This window comes from Oncorhynchus nerka, linkage group LG14 (genome assembly GCF_034236695.1).
Source record: "Oncorhynchus nerka isolate Pitt River linkage group LG14, Oner_Uvic_2.0, whole genome shotgun sequence".
In the NCBI taxonomy this organism is placed as follows: domain Eukaryota; kingdom Metazoa; phylum Chordata; class Actinopteri; order Salmoniformes; family Salmonidae; genus Oncorhynchus; species Oncorhynchus nerka.
In genome coordinates, this window is record NC_088409.1 from 51,066,990 (window position 1) to 51,088,147 (window position 21,158).

The following is a 21,158-nucleotide window of genomic DNA, read 5'->3' on the forward strand; positions in this document are numbered from 1 at the left end:
TATTTTAAAAAACAGATACCTTATTTACTCCTGAGTGGTGCAGTGGTCTAAGGCACTGCATCTCAGTGTCATTACAGACACCCTGGTTCGATTCCAGGCTGTGCCACAACCAGCCGTGATTGGGAGTTCCATAGGGCGTCCTGGTTTGGCCAGTGTAGGCCGTTATTGTAAATAATAATTTGTTCTTAACTGAATTACCTAGTTAAATAAAGGTGAAATAAAAAAGTATTCAGACCCTTTGCTATGAGACTCGAAATTACGGTGTGGGTCATGTTTCCATTGATCATCCTTGAGATGTTTCTACAACTTGATTGGAGTCCACCTGTGGTAAATTCTATTGATTGGACAGGATTTGGAAAAGCACACAAGTTTGAAACCAACAAGACTCCTAGATTCCTAGAGCTGGCCGGGCCAAACTGAGCGAAAGGGAGAGAAGGGCCTTGGTCAGGGAGGTGGCCAAGAACCCGATGGTCACTTTGACAGAGTTCCTTTGTGGAGATGGGAGAACCTTCCAAAAGGACAACCATCTCTGCAGCACTCCACCAATCAGGTCTTTATGGTAAAGTGGCCAGACGGAAGGCACCAAAAGGCACCCAAAGGACTCTCAGACCATGAGAAACAAGATTCTCTAGTCTGATGAAACCAAAATTGAACTGAATGCCAATCGTGACATCTGGAGGACACCTAGCAGCATCCTTACAGTAATGCGTGGTGGCAGCATCATGCTGTGGCAATGTTTTTCAGCAGCAGGAACTGGGAGACTAGTCAGGATCGAGGGAAAGATGAACGGAGCAAAGTACAGTGCTCCAGAGCGCTCAGGACCTCAGACGGGGGCGAGGTTCACCTTCCAACAGGACAACGACTCTAAGCACACAGCCAAGACAATCCAGGAGTGGCTTTGGGACAAGTCTCGGAATGTCCTTGAGTGGCCCAGCCAGAGCCCGGACTTGAATCCAATCTCTGGAGAGACCTGAAAATAGTTGTGCAGCGACACTCCCCGTCCAACCTGACAGAGCTTGAGAGGATCTGATGAGAAGAATGGGAGAAACTCCCCAAGTACAGGTGTGCCAAGCTTGTAGCGTCATACCCAACAAGACGAGAGAAAGAGAAAGAGAGAGAGAGAGAGAGAGAAAGAGAGAGAGAGAGAGAGAGAGAGAGAGAGAGAGAGAGAGAGAGAGAGAGATTTTTTTTGTCATGTCATTATGGGGTATTGTGTGTAGATTGATCAATTTTAAAATAAGGCTGTAACAATTTTGGGGGGGAAAGTCAAGGGGTCTGAATACTTTGAATGCACTGTATATGAAATATACTGGATCTTGTGCGGTGACACCTTTGTGAGTCATTTTGTGACCCCTCTCTTACTCACTCACTCACTCTCTGCATGTGTGACAGGAATTTGCTGACCCTGCTGAGGGACTGTGGTCAGGCGGAGATCATCAGCCTGGAGGAGGACTGACCCTTGACCCCAGGACCAGGTTACCATACTGTTGACCTCAACACCACTGGGCTTGAAATTCATGTATTTACATGTACATAATGTCCTGTTGGAGTTACAGATCATAATTTATGATCAAGTTTCCATCTTCACATTGAAGGGTTGGAGCGAGCGGTCGCATCTGCACTCGGTCCGCAGGTAGTATTACATTTCATTACATTTCATTATAGTACAACGGTTTGATTTGTCTAATCTTAGCAATTTTTCTTCTTAGCTAGCTACATAGCCGTCTTAGCCGTCTTTGTATCATAGATAATTGCGTAATTATCGTATTTCGTCGTCCTAACGCAGTCTACACCGCCCTGCAGCTAGCTAGCTAGCTAACGTCTACCGTTAGCTAGTCCACCGTCTACCGATTAGCAGCACAACTTACACTCAACTGAACGACTTGATTAGTGTAGTGTTAGCTAGCTACATAGTTGTCTTTGCTGTCTTCGTATCCAAGATAATTGTGTAGTTTAGAGTGTGTTTCAGAGTGATTATCTTAATTTACCGAGGTTAGCTAGCCAGCTATTCGTCGTCCTTAACGTAACAGAACTTCCGCACTCAACAATCCGGTCGCATTTCGCTTCGCTCCACAGGTAGTATCACATTTTTCATTTCATTACAGTACAACGGCTTGATTTGTTTGATCGTAGCTAGCTACATAGCTAGCGACATAGCCGTCTTTGTATCAAAGATAATTGTGTAGTCTTGAGCGATTTCCTAGGTTAGCTAGCCAGCTATTGTCGTTCTTTTAACGCAACGTAACGTAAATCAACACTGCTAGCTAGCCAGCTAGCCCCGAATAGCAGCACAGTAGCACAGTAGAAACCATTACACTCAACGGAACGACTTGATTAGTGTAGTGTCAACAACGCAGCCTCTGCCGGCTAGCCTACTTCAGCAGTACTGTATCATTTTAATCATTTTAGTCAATAAGATTCTTGCTACGTAAGCTTAACTTTCTGAACACTCGAGACGTGTAGTCCACTTGTTATTCCAATCTCCTTTGCATTAGCGTAGCCTCTTGTGTAGCCTGTCAACTATGTGTCTGTCTATCCCTGTTCTCTCCTCTCTGCACAGACCATACAAACGCTCCACACCGCGTGGCCGCGGCCACCCTAATCTGGTGGTCCCAGCGCGCACGACCCACGTGGAGTTCCAGGTCTCCGGTAGCCTCTGGAACTGCCGATCTGCGGCCAACAAGGCAGAGTTCATCTCAGCCTATGCCTCCCTCCAGTCCCTCGACTTCTTGGCACTGACGGAAACATGGATCACCACAGACAACACTGCTACTCCTACTGCTCTCTCTTCGTCTGCCCACGTGTTCTCGCACACCCCGAGAGCTTCTGGTCAGCGGGGTGGTGGCACCGGGATCCTCATCTCTCCAAGTGGTCATTCTCTCTTTCTCCCCTTACCCATCTGTCTATCGCCTCCTTTGAATTCCATGCTGTCACAGTTACCAGCCCTTTCAAGCTTAACATCCTTATCATTTATCGCCCTCCAGGTTCCCTCGGAGAGTTCATCAATGAGCTTGATGCCTTGATAAGCTCCTTTCCTGAGGACGGCTCACCTCTCACAGTTCTGGGCGACTTTAACCTCCCCACGTCTACCTTTGACTCATTCCTCTCTGCCTCCTTCTTTCCACTCCTCTCCTCTTTTGACCTCACCCTCTCACCTTCCCCCTACTCACAAGGCAGGAAATACGCTCGACCTCATCTTTACTAGATGCTGTTCTTCCACTAACCTCATTGCAACTCCCCTCCAAGTCTCCGACCACTACCTTGTATCCTTCTCCCTCTCGCTCTCATCCAACACTTCCCACACTGCCCCTACTCGGATGGTATCGCGCCGTCCCAACCTTCGCTCTCTCTCTCCCCGCTACTCTCTCCTCTTCCATCCTATCATCTCTTCCCTCTGCTCAAACCTTCTCCAACCTATCTCCTGATTCTGCCTCCTCAACCCTCCTCTCCTCCCTTTCTGCATCCTTTGACTCTCTATGTCCCCTATCCTCCAGGCCGGCTCGGTCCTCCCCTCCCGCTCCGTGGCTCAACGACTCATTGCGAGCTCACAGAACAGGGCTCCGGGCAGCCGAGCGGAAATGGAGGAAAACTCGCCTCCCTGCGGACCTGACATCCTTTCACTCCCTCCTCTCTACATTTTCCTCTCTCTCTCTGCTGCTAAAGCCACTTTCTACCACTCTAAAGTCCAAGCATCTGCCTCTAACCCTAGGAAGCTCTTTGCAACCTTCTCCTCCCTCCTGAATCCTCTCCTCCCCCTCCCCCTCCTCCCTCTCTGCAGATGACTTCGTCAACCATTTTGAAAAGAAGGTCGACGACATCCGATCCTCGTTTGCTAAGTCAAACGACACCGCTGGTTCTGCTCACACTGCCCTACCCTATGCTCTGACCTCTTTCTCCCCCCTCTCTCCAGATGAAATCTCGCGTCTTGTGACGGCCGGCCGCCCAACAACCTGCCCGCTTGACCCTATCCCCTCCTCTCTTCTCCAGACCATTTCCGGAGACCTTCTCCCTTACCTCACCTCGCTCATCAACTCATCCCTGACCGCTGGCTACGTCCCTTCCATCTTCAAGAGAGCGAGAGTTGCACCCCTTCTGAAAAAACCTACACTCGATCCCTCCGATGTCAACAACTACAGACCAGTATCCCTTCTTTCTTTTCTCTCCAAAACTCTTGAACGTGCCGTCCTTGGCCAGCTCTCCCGCTATCTCTCTCAGACTAGTCATTCAACTGAGACTGCTCTTCTCTGTATCACGGAGGCGCTCCGCACTGCTAAAGCTAACTCTCTCTCCTCTGCTCTCATCCTTCTAGACCTATCGGCTGCCTTCGATACTGTGAACCATCAGATCCTCCTCTCCACCCTCTCCGAGTTGGGCATCTCCGGCGCGGCCCACGCTTGGATTGCGTCCTACCTGACAGGTCGCTCCTACCAGGTGGCGTGGCGAGAATCCGTCTCCACACCACGTGCTCTCACCACTGGTGTCCCCCAGGGCTCTGTTCTAGGCCCTCTCCTATTCTCGCTATACACCAAGTCACTTGGCTCTGTCATAACCTCACATGGTCTCTCCTATCATTGCTATGCAGACGACACACAATTAATCTTCTCCTTTCCCCCTTCTGATGATCAGGTGGCGAATCGCATCTCTGCATGTCTGGCAGACATATCAGTGTGGATGACGGATCACCACCTCAAGCTGAACCTCGGCAAGACGGAGCTGCTCTTCCTCCCGGGGAAGGACTGCCCGTTCCATGATCTCGCCATCACGGTTGACAACTCCATTGTGTCCTCCTCCCAGAGCGCTAAGAACCTTGGCGTGATCCTGGACAACACCCTGTCGTTCTCAACTAACATCAAGGCGGTGGCCCGTTCCTGTAGGTTCATGCTCTACAACATCCGCAGAGTACGACCCTGCCTCACACAGGAAGCGGCGCAGGTCCTAATCCAGGCACTCGTCATCTCCCGTCTGGATTACTGCAACTCGCTGTTGGCTGGGCTCCCTGCCTGTGCCATTAAACCCCTACAACTCATCCAGAACGCCGCAGCCCGTCTGGTGTTCAACCTTCCCAAGTTCTCTCACGTCACCCCGCTCCTCCGCTCTCTCCACTGGCTTCCAGTTGAAGCTCGCATCCGCTACAAGACCATGGTGCTTGCCTACGGAGCTGTGAGGGGAACGGCACCTCAGTACCTCCAGGCTCTGATCAGGCCCTACACCCAAACAAGGGCACTGCGTTCATCCACCTCTGGCCTGCTCTCCTCCCTACCACTGAGGAAGTACAGTTCCCGCTCAGCCCAGTCAAAACTGTTCGCTGCTCTGGCCCCCCAATGGTGGAACAAACTCCCTCACGACGCCAGGACAGCGGAGTCAATCACCACCTTCCGGAGACACCTGAAACCCCACCTCTTTAAGGAATACCTAGGATAGGATAAAGTAATCCCTCTCACCCCCCTTAAAAGATTTAGATGCACTACTGTTCCACTGGATGTCATAAGGTGAATGCACCAATTTGTAAGTCGCTCTGGATAAGAGCGTCTGCTAAATGACTTAAATGTAAATGTAAATGTAAAAAGGTGTTACGAAATAAAGTAACTAATGTGATGAAAAAAAGATAATGTGGAAGTGCATGTGTTGTATTTCAGTTTCCTAATTGTACAGGCATGGAACGAGGGAAGAGTGTGTGACGCATATAGATAAATGTATAATATTTAGTTTTTCTAACTGTTTCTATGGTGTGATAGTGCCTACTGATAGTAGACAAATAGGATCTCTGTGTGCTAATGCACTCTTTTGTTGGCCCAACTTTACAGGCAGAACCGCCTCCTTCCCTGAGACTGTGTCCCTCATCAGATACAACCAGAGAGTCCGAAAGATTACTTCTGCTCTTTCCATTCCCTTTTTCCTTTGAAATCTTCATGCAAATCAGGCTTCATTTCGTCAGTCATAATTTCACGTCTGAGAAACTTGAGATGTCATTAAAAAAAATGCACACAAAAAATACTTTCACATGAGCCTCCCCTTTGTACTGTAGTTTTTTGTTGTTGCATACCCCCCCTCATAGAATTAACTCAAAATAATGTTTACAACCACAAATAAAATAAAAACATAGCAACCATGTGTTTATAAATGTGGATATCAACTTTTTTTTAAACTTTTTTTCACAGACCTTACAGTGAAATACTTACTGTTAATGTAATTTCATAATTCCTATAATTGTACATTCATTAAATCACTCAGTATTTTATAAGAATTTGTAAGATTCCTATTTGCATAAAATAGAAGGAGACCAGTCTAATCAAAATTAGATAATAGTATTTATTCTCGGAGCGCGCTGCCATGAAACCACGAACAACAGTTTATATACAAAACATGACCTCATAAAATGTCCTTCCTCCTATCGACCAGGACAGAACAGTTCAAAAGTTTATTCCCACCCCCTCGCTCGCTCACTCCAGACACACCGTTAAAACAAGATTAAACTTGTGAAGTCTTCATCTATCACTATTCAGCAGACAGCTCCAGATAATGGAAAACCCAGGAAAACACTCACTGCCTTATCTAAACATCCCAGAGCTAAGTTGAGTCGGTTCAACCACAGGTTAACGATCCTTTCTGCTTACTTAAAACCCACAATTTCCTCCCCAACCTAGCTGGAATGGTACTTATTATGTTTAATTACCCCCTGTTTCATGCTACACAATCCCTTCCTTATGAATTCATATTATTAATCAGATATAATAAAACAGAGTATAAGTTTTAGTTAGTTATAGTTCTATTTAAAATGTAGATATTGTTTAGTCATTATTCATAAAATTCCTAACACTTACTTACGAGCCCCTAACCAACAATTCAGTTTACAAAAATAGGAGTAAGTATAAGAAATAAAAGTAACAAGTAATTAAAAAGCAGCAGTAAAATAACAATAGCGAGACTATACACCGGGTGGTACCGGTACAGGATCAATGTACGGGGGCACCGGTTAGTTGAGGTAATATGTACATATAGGTAGAGTTATTAAAGTGACTATGCATAGATGATAACAACAGAGAGTAGCAGCGGTGTAAAATAGGGGGGGTGCAAATAGTCTGGGTAGCCATTTTATTAGGTGTTCAGGAGTCTTATGGCTTGGGGGTAGAAGCTGTTTAGAAGCCTCTTGGACCTAGACTTGGCGCTCCGGATACCGCTTGCCGTGCAGTAGCGGAGAGAACAGTCTGTGACTAGGGTGGCTGGAGTCTGACAATTTTTAGAGCCTTCCTCTGACACCGCCTGGTGTAGAGGTCCTGGATGGTAGGAAGATGGGCCCCAGTGATGTACTGGGCCGCACGCACTATCCTCTAGTGCCTTGCGGTCTGAGGCCGAGCAGTTGCCATGCCAGGCAGTGAAAAAACATTGTGACCGGTTGTGTGTTTATGCCACATGTAAAAGGTAATTAATACATTTTAAAAGTAAAATGACAAATATTTGGGCTATATTGAACCGTTAGATTCTAGATGAGCGAAGAATAGCTGCTCAGATCGGAGGAGGCGGAGCATGTGTTGAGCTTTCCTGAATAACTGGGCCTGCTGAGTAACTGGGCCTCCTGATTATTATTATTATTATTATTATAGGACGACATGCGAGAATGATGATCCGCAACAAGACCGCGCCTCTCAGTATCAGAAGTAGGAATACAGCCAGACAGGCCTGCCATGGTGCCTTTCAAGACCTTGTAAACTGTCCAGAGTAAACAAACAGCTGGAATGAAACGTTCAATTCACAGGGCTTTTGCACCGTCATTCAAATGACATTTTCACTGCGGCCTAGAGCAGAATTTTGTGCTCCCTTGAAAACAATAATGCAATTATTCATTGCACTGTGGTGTTGTATGCTAGTCTTGGTAGAATAATTGTGTTGTCCCTAAAGATCGATAGGGGAGCTTTTTGAGCTGCGTGCCTCGTCTTTCATGCTCAGTGATTTACCTGGCCTATCCACTTCCTATCAGCTCTTCCTCTTTATGTGGATACATATTGAATATTGGTGCAGCTTTGTATGATTATATGTGTGCCATGATTGCTAATTAGCCTATTGAGTACCACAGTGTGAGTACCCAGGAAATGGTTCCCAATCTTTTTTTTTTTTTTGCCATTCATTTTTCCTTCTGGGATTTTAGAACTACTTCGTGTAAGGTCTTTGTTTCGTGTAGGCTTACCCTGGCAAATCTCTCTCAGACAAGGTCCCTTTTATCGATAATTACAGTTGCACGTGTTAAGTAAACTGAGGCGAATATATTGATAAAACTCACCTTGCCCGAGAGAGAATTACACGGCTATCAAAACCTCACAATGAATTACATTTTTTGGGGTAAACTTCACGATGTGAAAAACGAACGGAGGAAAAAAAACATTTCCGTGTTTTTATGGGTATGAAGTGTCCACTGTGACGGATCATTGCAGATCTGGACAAACGGTCCACCTACCACTATTGTCACTATGATTGCTGGCTAGAGGGCAGGATAGACAGACTGGTAGATATATCCCCATCCCTCTACTTAAGGTGTCAAAACCATTCCACAGGGATGCTGGCCCAGGTTGACTCCAATGCTTCCCACAGTTGTCAAGTTGGCTACATGGCCTTTGGGTGGGGGACCATTGTTCAGACTCAGCAGCGTTACAGTTCGTGACAAATCCGCTGCGCCTGGCACTTACCTTGTTCAAAGGAACTTAAATCACCCTATGAATGGCACACATACACAATCCTTCCTTAACCTGTCTCCTCCCCTTCATCTACACTGATTGAAGAGGATTTAAGTGACATCAATAAGGGATCATAGCTTTCACCTGGATTCACGTGGTCAGTCTGTCACGGAAAGAGCAGGTATCCTTAGAGCAGGTTTTGTATACTCGTGGTATAGTTAAGCAATAAGGCCCAAGTGGGTGTGGTATATGGCCAATATACCACAGCTAAGGGCTGTTCTTACGCACGACGTAACGCAGAGTGCCTGGATACAGCCCTTAGCCGTGGTATATTGGCCATATACCACAAACCCAGAGGTGCCGTATTGCTATTATAAACTGCTTTCCAAGTAATTAGAGCAATGCAAATACATGTTTTGTCATACCCGTGGTATAGGGTCTGATATACCACGGCTGTCAGTCAAACAGCACTCAGGGCTCGAACCACCCAGTTTCTAATAATAGTTAGTGCGTGGAAAAGCGCATTGTAACAGGGAAGTACCAAAACGCCTCGATATAGTGCGTGCAAGCAGATGAGAAAATGTGCTAAGGATAGAATAAATGATAGTAAATCCTGCAAAAGGGAGAATGTAAACCAGGAAAAAAAGCGCCCTGTGCCCAATAGAAAAAAAACAAAAAACAACACAACCCACCCAAAAGCAAAAAAAAAATGCTCCCGTATTTCAGACTAACACAGTACAGCGGATGAACAACTTGCTCGGTTCAACTTATCACGGGCTTTATTGATACAGTACTGGACCTCTTTATTCTGAAAACAAGACATGTTTTTAAAGTCCTCTCTCTCTCTCTCTCTCTCTCTCTCTCTCACTGCTGGAGGTGAAACGGCGTTATTTCTTTGTCGAAGTAAAACAAGACGTTTTGAAAATGGCGTAAGACAGTGGCGACACATAGCGTAGGCTCTCCGACACACAGTGTGCTGAGCACATGCACTGTATGCTACGTGGTCAGACATTCACTCAACTGTTAAAACAGTCTTCCATCCTGAGCTTGAACAGAAAAACACACGCTCGAGAAAGAGTAAGACGGGTCCACAGTTTACACAGGACAGGTTTCAGTTGAAATGACCGTGGGTGGGTCCATTGGCTTTGTATTGAGTAGATGGGTTATGGAAAGTAGTAAGTACAGCTAGTTAAGAGTGCCAATAGCCCTATAGTGCATTAGTAAAAGAGGGAGCCATTTCACTCCGTAGAGAGTGCTGCCATTGATTCTGCTCCCATTGAGTGCTCCAGCATTGCGATCTACTGTTCTGCACCAGTTTGACTAGAGCCAGTCATCTGAGCAGGGTTGGGGTCAATTCAGGATATATTACTCCAATCAATATCTATTATTCTCAATGCTTTTCAATTAGCAAAATTGTCATCAGAATTCTGGTTACTTCCTGAATTGAAATGGAATTGACCCAAACCCTGCAGCTGATGGAAGATCAGTCCATCATAACAGGGTAGCTGGATAGGAATAGGGAACTTTGAGGACCTTCCTTTTTTCATCCTCAGGATGGGCAGTGACGCCTGCACTTGAAGTGTGTGTGTGTGTGTGTGTGTGTGTGTGTGTGTGTGTGAATGCCTTTTAGAGGAAGGGTGGGGCTGTTGTAAAGGAGCAGACCTTTGGTTCTATTATCTATTATTGTATGTATGTCCATATGAGTTGTTTGCATGATGTATTTACTGTAGTCTCTATTAGTGTGTTAGACAGCCCCTATCCTGTGATGGGGCACTTGTAGAGTCTGTAGGTTGGGGCAGGTGAAGCATGGAGCAGGGAGGAAACACGTTGCTATTCCATTGGAGGCGATAGAGTTGGTAGAGTTAGAGTTGGTCCATAGAACACTTCCTCCTTCCCCTCCGTGCTCACATCTAACACCTGCACAACAGGAAGTGAAATAAACATGTCATGCACATGGGAACAATAGAATATTGTAATAAGATAACATTTGCTATGAATACCCTCTTTCCCCATAATGCATTATAACCTTACCAACTACGCACAGCATAGTTTAATAAAACATACCATTTTTTTGGTTACTTAAACCTGTCAAGGTCACTCACCTGAATACACGCTAGGGGCTCATTGGTCCAAATAGAATATCCACCGACAACATAGATTCGGTCATCATGGACTGCCACGCCAGATTCGTTCTAACCTGCAGAGGATAGAGAGGAGAGAGCGAAAACAATGATTCGCTGTGCCAAAGAGAGGCCAGATGACTCAATGTCATCTGAGACACAGGGTGCGTTGGGAAAGTTCCCGAAAATAAGTCCCGCCGTCTCCTCTCATGACTTCACCTTGAACATACTTGACAACTTCACAGGGAATCAAGGTCGGGAAGGGTGGAGAGTCACGGGAAAAAGGAGAACAGTGATCTTATCTAGTATGTGCGTGTGTGCATGCGTGCGTGTGTGCGCGTGTACACGTGTGTGCAGGTGCGTGTGTCTGCCTGCCTGTGTGTGCACGTGCATGCGTATGCATGAGCGTGTGTGTATGCGCAGCCCACCCACCCGTGAGTAGGCTGAAGGTGCAGTGGGTCCACTGGTCCATGTCTATGTCATAGGAGTCGATGTGGCGGACCAGGATGCGGTCGTTGTTGTAGTCCAGGTCATTTCCTCCCAGCACATACAGCTGCCTTCTCGCCACGCCACTGCGGGCCAGCCACTGGTTCTGTCAGAGAGGGAAAGCGGGGAGAGAGGGGGGGGTGAAAGAGACAGAGAGGGGCGAGAGGAGGGGGGGAGAGGGTGAGAGAAAGAGAAGGTGAGGAGGAAAAAGGATGGTGAGAAGATGAGATGTTGAATAGATGGATTAATATTTTAGCGTATCCCTGCTTGGGTAATTGATGTTCAGTGCTGGATAAATAATGTGACACCAGGGCTATGATTTTTCCTAATGATTTCACCCCCCTTCCTAATAATATACTTCACTCTCTCCATTTTACAAAGATGTATCCGACTGTGCACATTTGACTAAGTGTGTCTTTGGTTGTTTTGTAAGTGTGTGTGTGTGTGTGTGTGTGTGTGTGTGCGTATGTCTGGTAGAAGCTGGCGGGTGGCCATCTGTTGAGGGTAGTGTGGGGGGGGAGGTGGTGTTCCTGGCAGGTGAATGTAGCTCCACGGTGAATACAAATGAGACTTTCTCTGTCTCCTGCTCTCTCAATTCAATTCTATTCTATTCATAGGGCTTTATTGGCATGGGAAACGTATGTTAACATTGCCAAAGCAAGTGAAGTAGATAATATACAGAAGTGAAATAAACAATAAAAATGAGCAGTAAACATTACTCACAGAAGTTCCAAAAGAAAAAAGACATTTCAAATGTCATATGTATATATAGTGTTGCAACGATGTGCAAATGGTTAAAGCACAAAAGGGAAAATAAATAAACATAAATATGGGTTGTATTTACAATGGTTTTTGTTCTTCACTGGTTGCTCTTTACTTGTGGCAACAGGTCACAAATCTTGCTAATGTGATTGCACACTGTGGTATTTCACCCAGTAGATATGGGAGTTTATCGAAATTGGGTTTGTTTTCAAATTCTTTGTGGATCTGTGTAATCTCAAGGAAATATGTGTCTCTAATATGGTCATACATTTGGCAGGAGGTTAGGAAGTGCAGCTCAGTTTCCACCTCATTTTGTGGGAAGTGTGCACATAGCCTGTCTTCTCTTGAGAGCCAGGTCTGCCTACGACGGCCTTTCTCAATAGCAAGGCTATGCTCACTGAGTCTGTACATAGTCAAAGCTTTCCTTAAGTTTGGGTCAGTCACAGTGGTCAGGTATTCTGCCACTGTGTACTCTCTGTTTAGGGTCAGTCACAGTGGTCAGGTATTCTGCCACTGTGTACTCTCTGTTTAGGGTCAGTCACAGTGGTCAGGTATTCTGCCACTGTGTACTCTCTGTTTAGGGTCAGTCACAGTGGTCAGGTATTCTGCCACTGTACTCTCTGTTTAGGGCCAAACAGCATTCTAGTTTGCTCTGTATTTTCTCTTAATTCTTGTCAATGATTCAAGTAATTATCTTTTTATATTCTGATGATTTGGTTGGGTCTAATTGTGTTGCTGTCCTGGGGCTCTGTGGGGTCTGTTTGTGTTTGTAAACAGGGCCCCAGGATCAGCTTGCTTAGAGGACTCTTCTCCAGGTTCATATTTCTGTAGGTTATGGCTTTGTTATGGAAGGTTTGGGAATCACTTCCTTTTAGGTGGTTGTAGAATTTAGCAGTTTTTTTCTGGATTTTGATAATAAACGGGTATCTGCCTAATTTGGTGAATTCTTGGTTGGTGAACAAACCCCAGACCTCACAAACATAAAGGGCAATGTGTTCTAATAACTGATTCAAGTATTTTTTGTCAGATCCTAATTGGTATGTCGAACTTTATGTTCCTTTTGATGGCCTAGAAGGCCCTTCTTGCCTTGTCTCTCAGATTGTTCACAGCTTTGTGGAAGTTACCTGTGGTTCTGATGTTTAGGCCAAGGTATGTATAGTTGTTTTGTGTGCTCTAGGGCAACGGTGTCTAGATGGAATTTGTGTTTGTGGTCCTGGCGACTGGACCTTTTTTGTAACACCATTATTTTGGTCTTACTGAAATATACTGTCAGGGCCCAGGTCTAACAGAATCTGTGCAGAAGATCTAGGTGCTGCTGTAGGCCCTCTTTGGTTGGTGACAGAAGCACCAGATCATCAGCAAACAGTAGACATTTGACTTCAGATTCTAATAGGGTGAGGCCGGGTGCTGCAGACTGTTCTAGTGCCCTTGCCAATTCGTTGATATATATGTTGAAGACGGTGGGGCTTAAGCTGCATCCCTGTCTCACCCCCCGGCCCTGTGGGGAGAAATGTGTGTTTTTTGTCAATGTTAACCTCACACTTGTTGTTTGTGTACATGGATTTTATAATGTTGTATGTTTTTCCCCCAACACCAGTTTCCATCAATTTGTATAGCAGACCCTCATGCCAAATTTAAATCAAAAAAGCATGAGAAGTCTTTGCCTTTGTTTTGGTTTGCTTGTTTGTCAATTAGGGTGTGCAGGGTGAATACATGGTCTGTCATATGATAATTTGGTACAAAGCCAATTTGACATTAGCTCAGTACATTGTTTTTACTGAGAAAATGCACGAGTCTGCTGTTAATAATAATGCAGAGGATTTTCCCAAGGTTGCTGTTGATGCATATCCTACAGTAATTATTGAGGTCAAATTTGTCTCCACTTTTGTGGATTGTGGTGAACAGTCCTTGGTTCCAAATATTGGGGAATATGCCAGAGCTGAGGATGATGATAAAGAGTTTCAGTATAGCCAGTTGGAATTTGTTGTCTGTATATTTTATCACTTTATTGAGGATACCAACAACACCACAGGCCATTTTGGGTTGGAGGGTTTTTATTTTGTCTTGTAGTTCATTCAAGATAAGTGGATAATCCAGTGTGTTCTGTTAGTCTTCAATAGTTGATTCCAAGATTGATATTTGATCATGTATATGTTTTTGTTGTTTGTTTTTTGTTATGGCTCTATACATCTACATTTTGGACAGATAGCAACACAAATAATTATCTGTTTAGTGTTTTCTAATTTCTAAGAAGTGGTTAGAGTCTATGGATTCTTCAATTACATTGAGCTGATTTCTGATGTGCTGTTCCCTTTTCCATAGTGTATTTCTGCATTGTTTTAGTGATTCACCAAAGTGAAGGAGTAGACTCAGGTTTTCTGGGTCTCTGTGTTTTTGGTTGAACAGGTTTCTCAATTTCTTAGGTTTCTGCATTCTTCATCAAACCATTTGTCATTGTTATTAATTTTCTTTGGTTTTCTGTTTGACATTTTTAGATTTGATAGGGATGCTGAGAGGTCAAATATACTATTTAGATTATCTACTGCCAACTTTACACCTTCACTATTACAGTGGAACGTTTCGTCCAGGAAGTTGTCTAAAATGTATTGCATTTGTTGTTGCCTAATTGTATTTTGGTATGTTTCCACACTACATTCCTTCAATCTATAGCATTTCTTAATGTTACTCAGTTCCTTTGGCTTTGATGCCTCATGATTGAGTATTTCTCTGTTCAAGTAGACTGATTTTGCTGTGATCTGATAGGTGTGTCAGTGGGCTGACTGAACGCTCTGAAAGACTGGGTTGAGGTCAGTAATAAAGTAGTCTACAGTACTACTGCCAAGAGATAGAGTGCGCACCAGAGACAGAGACTCCTATGGTAAGTACACCTATAGCTCATCTCTTGGCAGTAGTACTGTAGACTACTTTATGACTGACCTCAACCCAGAGTCTCTCAGAGCATTCAGTCAACTCTCTGTCTCTCTCGCTCTCTCTCTCTGGCGCTCGCTCTCTCTCTGGCGCTCGCTCTCCCTCTCTCTGGCACTCACTCTCCCTCTCTCTGGCACTCACTCTCCCTCTCTCTGGCACTCACTCTCCCTCTCTCTGGCACTCACTCTCCCTCTCTCTGGCACTCACTCTCCCTCTCTCTGGCACTCGCACTCCCTCTCTCTGGCACTCGCACTCCCTCTCTCTGGCACTCGCACTCTCTGGCACTCGCACTCTCTGGCACTCGCACTCTCTCTCTTTGGTACTCGCACTCTCTCTCTCTGGCGCACTCTCTCTCTCTCTGGTGCTCCCTCTCTCTGGCGCGTGTGCTCTCTCTCTCGTGCTCTCTCTCTCTGGCGCGTGTGCTCTCTCTCTGGCGCGTGTGCTCTCTCTCTGGCGCTTGTGCGCTCTCTCTGGCGCGTGTGCTCTCTCTCTGGCGCGTGTGCTCTCTCTCTCTGGCGCGTGCGCTCTCTCTCTCTCTGGCGCGTGCGCTCTCTCTCTCTGGCGCGTGCGCTCTCTCTCTCTCTCTCTCTGGCGCTCGCTCTCTCTGTCTCCCTGGCGCTCGCTCTCTCTGTTTCTCTCTCTCTGGCACTCGCTCTCTCTCGCTCTCTGGCGCTCGCTCTCTCTCTCCCCCTCTGGTGCTCGCTCTCTCTCTCGCACGCTCTCTCTCTCTGTGTCTCGCAAGCGCTCTCTCTCTCACACGCGCTCTCTCTCACACTCTCTCTCTCTCTCACACGCGCTCTCTCTCTCGCTGTCTCGCACGCGCTCTCTCTCGCACGCGCGCTCTACCTCTCTCTGTCTCGCACACGCACGCTCTCTCGCACGCACGCACTCTCTCTCTGTGTCTCGCAAGCGCTCTCTCTCTCACACGCGCTCTCTCTCACACTCTCTCTCTCTCTCACACGCGCTCTCTCTCGCTGTCTCGCACGCGCTCTCTCTCGCACGCGCGCTCTACCTCTCTCTGTCTCGCACACGCACGCTCTCTCGCACGCACGCACTCTCTCTCTCTCTCTGTGTCTCGCACGTGCTCTCTCTCGCACACGCGCTCTCTCTTGGTCTCTCACACACTCTCTGTCTCCCACGCATTCTCTCTCACTCTCTCTCTCAGTCTCGCACGCACTCTCTCTGTCTCGCACGTGCGCTCTCTCTCTCTGTCTTGCATGTGCATGCTCTCTCTCTCAGTCTCGCAAGCGCTCTCTCTCTGTCTGGCACACGCGCGCTCTCTCACTCGCACGCGTACTCTCTCGCACGCACGTGTGCTCTCTCGCACGCACGCACTCTCTCACACACGCACTCTCTCACACACGCACTCTCTCACACACGCACTCTATCTCACACGCGCTCTCTCTCTCTCGAAGACTTGCACAAGCTCTCTCACACGCGCTCTCTCTCTCTCTCCCCCCACTCTCTCTCTCTCCCCCTCTCTCTCTCTTCCCCTCTCTCGCTCTTCCCCTCTCTCGCTCTCTCTCTCTTCCCCTCTCTCTCTCTGTGTCTCGCACGTTCTCTCTCTGTCTCGCACGCTCTCTCTCTGTGTCTCGCATGCTCTCTCTCTCTCTCTGTCTCGCACACGCTCTCTCTCAAACACACGCTCTCGCACACGCTCTCTGTCTCGCACGCGCTCTCTGTCTCTCGCACGCGCTCTCTGTCTCTCGCACGCGCTCTCTGTCTCTCGCACGCGCTCTCTGTCTCTCGCACGCGCTCTCTCTCTCTCGCACGCGCTCTCTCTCTCTTGCTGTCTCACACGCGCTCTCTCTCACACTCGCTCTCTCTCTCTCACATGCGCTCTCACTTTCACACGCTCTCTCTTTCTCTCACACGCGCTGTCTCTCTCTCTCTCTCTCTCTCCCACAAGCTCTCCCTCTCTCACATAAGCTCTCCCTCTCTCACACAAGCTCTCTCTCTTTCTCTCACGTGCTCTCTCTCTCTCCCACACGCTCTCACGTGCTCTCCCGCTCTCTCTCGCTCTATCTGTCTCGCACGCGCTCTCTCTCGCACACTCGCTCTCTCTCTCACATAAGCTCTGTCTCGCACGCGCTCTATCTCTCACGCTCTCTCTCTCTCACTCACTGTCTCGCACGCGCTCTCTCTCTCGCACGCGCTCTCTCTCATGCGCTCTCTCTCGCTTTGTCTTGCTCTCTAGTTCACGCTCTCTCTCTCACTGTCTCGCACGCGCTCTCTCTCACACGCGCTCTCTCGCTGTCTCGCACGCTCTCTCTCACTGTCTCGCACGCGCTCTCTCTCTCACACGCTCTCTCTCTCTCCGTCTCGCACGCGCTCTCTCTCTCTCCCCCACTCTCTCTCTCTCTCTCCCCCTCTCTCTCTCTCTTCCCCCCTCTCTCTCTCTTCCCCTCTCTCGCTCTTCCCCTCTCTCGCACGCTCTCTCTGTGTCTCGCACGCTCTCTCTCTCTCTCTGTCTCGCACACGCTCTCTCTCGCACACGCTCTCTGTCTCGCACACGCTCTCTGTCTCTCGCACGCTCCCCCTCTTCTCTCGCTCTTCCCCTCTCTCGCTCTTCCCCTCTCTCGCTCTTCCCCTCTCTCGCTCTTCCCCCTCTCTCTCTCTCTTCCCCTCCCTCGCTCTTCCCCTCTCACACGCGCTCTCTCTCTCTGTGTCTCGCACGCGCTCCATCTCTCGCACGCTCTCTCTCTGTCTCGCACGCTCTCTCTCTCTCTCTGTCTCGCACACGCTCTCTCTCGCACGCGCTCTCTGTCTCGCACGCGCTCTCTGTCTCGCACGCGCTCTCTGTCTCGCACGCGCTCTCTGTCTCTCGCACGCGCTCTCTCTCTCACACGCGCTCTCTCTCTCACACGCGCTCTCTGTCTCTCGCACGCGCTCTCTCTCTCACACGCGCTCTCTGTCTCTCGCACGCGCTCTCTCTCTCACACGCGCTCTCTGTCTCTCGCAAATTCGCTCTCTCTCTCACATAAGCTCTGTCTCGCACGCGCTCTCTCTCTCACACGCGCTCTCTCGCACGCTCTCTCTCTCTCTCTCTCTCTCTGTCTTACACGCTCTCTCTCTCGCACGTTCTCTCTCTCTCATGCGCTCTCTCTCTCTTTGTCTTGCATGCGCTCTGTCACTCTCTCACGCTCTCTCTCTCTCTCCCTCTCTCTTCCCCTCTCTCGCTCTTCTCCTCTCTCGCTCTTCCCCTCTCTCTCTCTCTCTGTGTCTCGCATGCGCGCTCTCTCTCTGTGTCTCGCATGCGCTCTCTCTCTCTCTCTGTGTCTCGCACGCTCTTCCCCTCTCTCGCACGCGCTCTCTCTCTCTCTCTCTCTCTGTCTCGCACGCGCTCTCTCTCTCGCACGCTCTCTCTCTGTGTCTCGCACGGTCACTCTCTGTGTCTCCCATGGTCACTCTGTGTCTCGCACGGTCACTCTCTCTCTCTCTCGCTCGCTCTCCCCCCTCTCACTCGCTCTCCCCCCCTCTATCTGTCTCGCACGCGTTCTCTCTCGCACACTCGCTCTCTCTCTCACATTAGCTCTGTCTCGCACGCGCTCTCACGTGCTCTCCCGCTCTCCCCCCTCTATTTGTCTCGCACGCGCTCTCTCTCGCACACTCACGCGCTCTCACTTTCACACGCTCTCTCTTTCTCTCACGCGCGCTGTCTCTCTCTCTCTCTCTCTCTCTCTCTCCACAAGCTCTCCCTCTCTCACACAAGCTCTCTCTCTTTCTCTCACGTGCTCTCTCTCTCCCACGTGCTCTCACGTGCTCCCCTGCTCTCTCACGCGCTCTCCCCCCCTCTATCTGTCTCGCACGCCCTCTCTCTCGCAAACTCTCTCTCTCTGTCTTTCACGCTCTCTCTCGCACGCGCTCATTCTCTCTCATGCGCTCTCTCACGCTCTCTCTCACGCTCTCTCTCTCTCCGTCTCGCACGCGCTCTCTCTCTCTCCCCCCACTCTCTCTCTCTCCCCCTCTCTCTTCCCCTCTCGCACGCTCTCTCTCTCTCTCTCTGTGTCTCGCACGCGCTCTCTCTCTCGCACGCTCTCTCTCTCTCCGTCTCGCACGCGCTCTCTCTCTCTCTCCCCCCCACTCTCTCTCTCTCCCCCTCTCTCTCTCTTCCCCTCTCTCTCTCTTCCCCTCTCGCACGCGCTCTCTCTCTCTCTCTCGCACACGCTCTCTCTCTGTCTCGCACACGCTCTGTGTCTCTCTCGCACGCGCTCTCTCTCTCTCTCGCACGCGCTCTCTCTCTCTCGCACGCGCTCTCTCTCTCTCGCACGCGCTCTCTCTCTCTCTCGCACGCGCTCTCTCTCTCTCGCACGCGCTCTCTCTCTCTTGCTGTCTCACACTCGCTCTCTCTCTCTCTCACATGCGCTCTCTCTCTCTGTCTCATGCGCTCTCTCTCTCTGTTTTGCATGCTCTCTCTGTCTCGCACACGCTCTCTCACACACTCTCTCTCTCTCTCTCTGTCTCCCATGCGCTCTCTCTGTCTCGCACGCTCTCTGTCTCAGGTTCTCTCTCTCTCTCTCCCTCTCACTCACGCGCTCTCACTTTCACACGCTCTCTCTTTCTCTCACGAGCGCTGTCTCTCTCTCTCTCTCTCCCACAAGCTCTCCCTCTCTCACACAAGCTCTCTCTCTTTCTCTCACGTACTCTCTCTCTCTCTCCCACGCGCTCTCACGTGCTCTCCCGCTCTCTCACGCGCTCTCCCCCCCTCTATCTGTCTCGCACGCGCTCTCTCTCTCTCTCTCTCTGTCTTACACGCTCTCTCTTTCACGCTCTCTCTCTCGCACATTCTCTCTCTCACTGTCTCGCACGTGCTCTCTCTCTCGCACGCGATCTCTCTCTCTCTCATGCGCGCTCTCTCTCTTGATCTTGCATGCGCTCTGTCACTCTCAAGCACTCTCTCACGCTCTCTCTCTCTCTCCCCCTCTCTTCCCCTCTCTCTTCCCCCCCCCCTCTCTCTCTCTTCCCCTCTCTCGCACGCGCTCTCTCTCTCGCACGCTCTCTCTCTGTGTCTCGTGCGCGCTCTCTCTCTTGGTCTTGCATGCGCTCTGTCACTCTCAAGCACTCTCTCACGCTCTCTCTCTCTCTCCCCCTCTCTTCCCCTCTCTCTTCCCCCCCCTCTCTCTCTCTTCCCCTCTCTCGCACACGCTCTCTCTCGCACACGCTCTCTGTCTCGCACACGCTCTCTGTCTCTCGCACGCGCTCTCTGTCTCTCGCACGCGCTCTCTCTCTCGCACGCGCTCTCTCTCTCTCGCACGCGCTCTCTCTCTCTCGCATGCGCTCTCTCTCTCTTGCTGTCTCGCACGCGCTCTCTCTCACACTCGCCCTCTCTCTCTCTCACGTGCTCTCTCTCTCTCCCACGCGCTCTCACGTGCTCTCCCGCTCTCTCACGCGCTCTCCCCCCCTCTATCTGTCTCACACGCGCTCTCTCTCGCACACTCGCTCTCTCTCTCACATAAGCTCTGTCTCGCACGCGCTCTCTCTCTCACACGCGCTCTCTCGCTGTCTCGCACGCTCTCTCTCTCGCACGCTCTCTCTCTCTCTTACACGCTCTCTCTTTCACGCTCTCTCTCTCGCATGTTCTCTCTCTCACTGTCTCGCACGCGCTCTCTCTCTCTTTGTCTTGCATGCGCTCTGTCACTCTCAAGCGCTCTCTCTCTCCCTCTCCCTCTCTTCCCCCTCTATCTCTCTCTCTTCCCCTCTCTCGCTCTTCCCCTCTCTCGCACGCGCTCTCTCTCTCTGTGTGTCTCACGCGCGTGCTCTCTCTCTCTCTCTCTCTCTCTCTCTCTCTCTCTCTCTCTCTCTCTCTCTCTCTCTCTCTCTCTCTCTCTCTCTCTCTCTCTCTCTCTCTCTCTCTCTCTCTCTCTCTCTCTCTCTCTCTCTGTCTCTCTCTGTCTCTCACGCTCTCGCTCTCTGTCTCTCACGCTCTCGCTCTCTGTCTCTCACGCTCTCTCTCTGTCTCTCACGCTCTCTCTCTGTGTCTCTCACGCTCTCTCTCTGTGTCTCGCACGCTCTCTCTCTCTCTCTCGCACGCTCTCTCTCTCTCTGTGTCTCGCACGCGCGCTCTCTCTCTCTCTCTGTGTCTCGCACGCGCGCTCTCTCTCTCTCTCTGTGTCTCGCACGCGCTCTCTCTCTCTCTCTGTGTCTCGCACGCGCTCTCTCTCTCTCTCTCTGTGTCTCGCACGCGCTCTCTCTCTCT

At 49.2% G+C, this 21,158-nt stretch overlaps 1 pseudogene; it reads right to left on the reverse strand.

Annotated features, from left to right (window-relative positions):
* Window positions 1-6,291: 6,291 nt before the first annotated feature.
* The window catches only part of LOC115142262 (kelch-like protein 32), a 56,144-nt pseudogene continuing 41,277 nt past the window's right edge, over window positions 6,292-21,158 (reverse strand).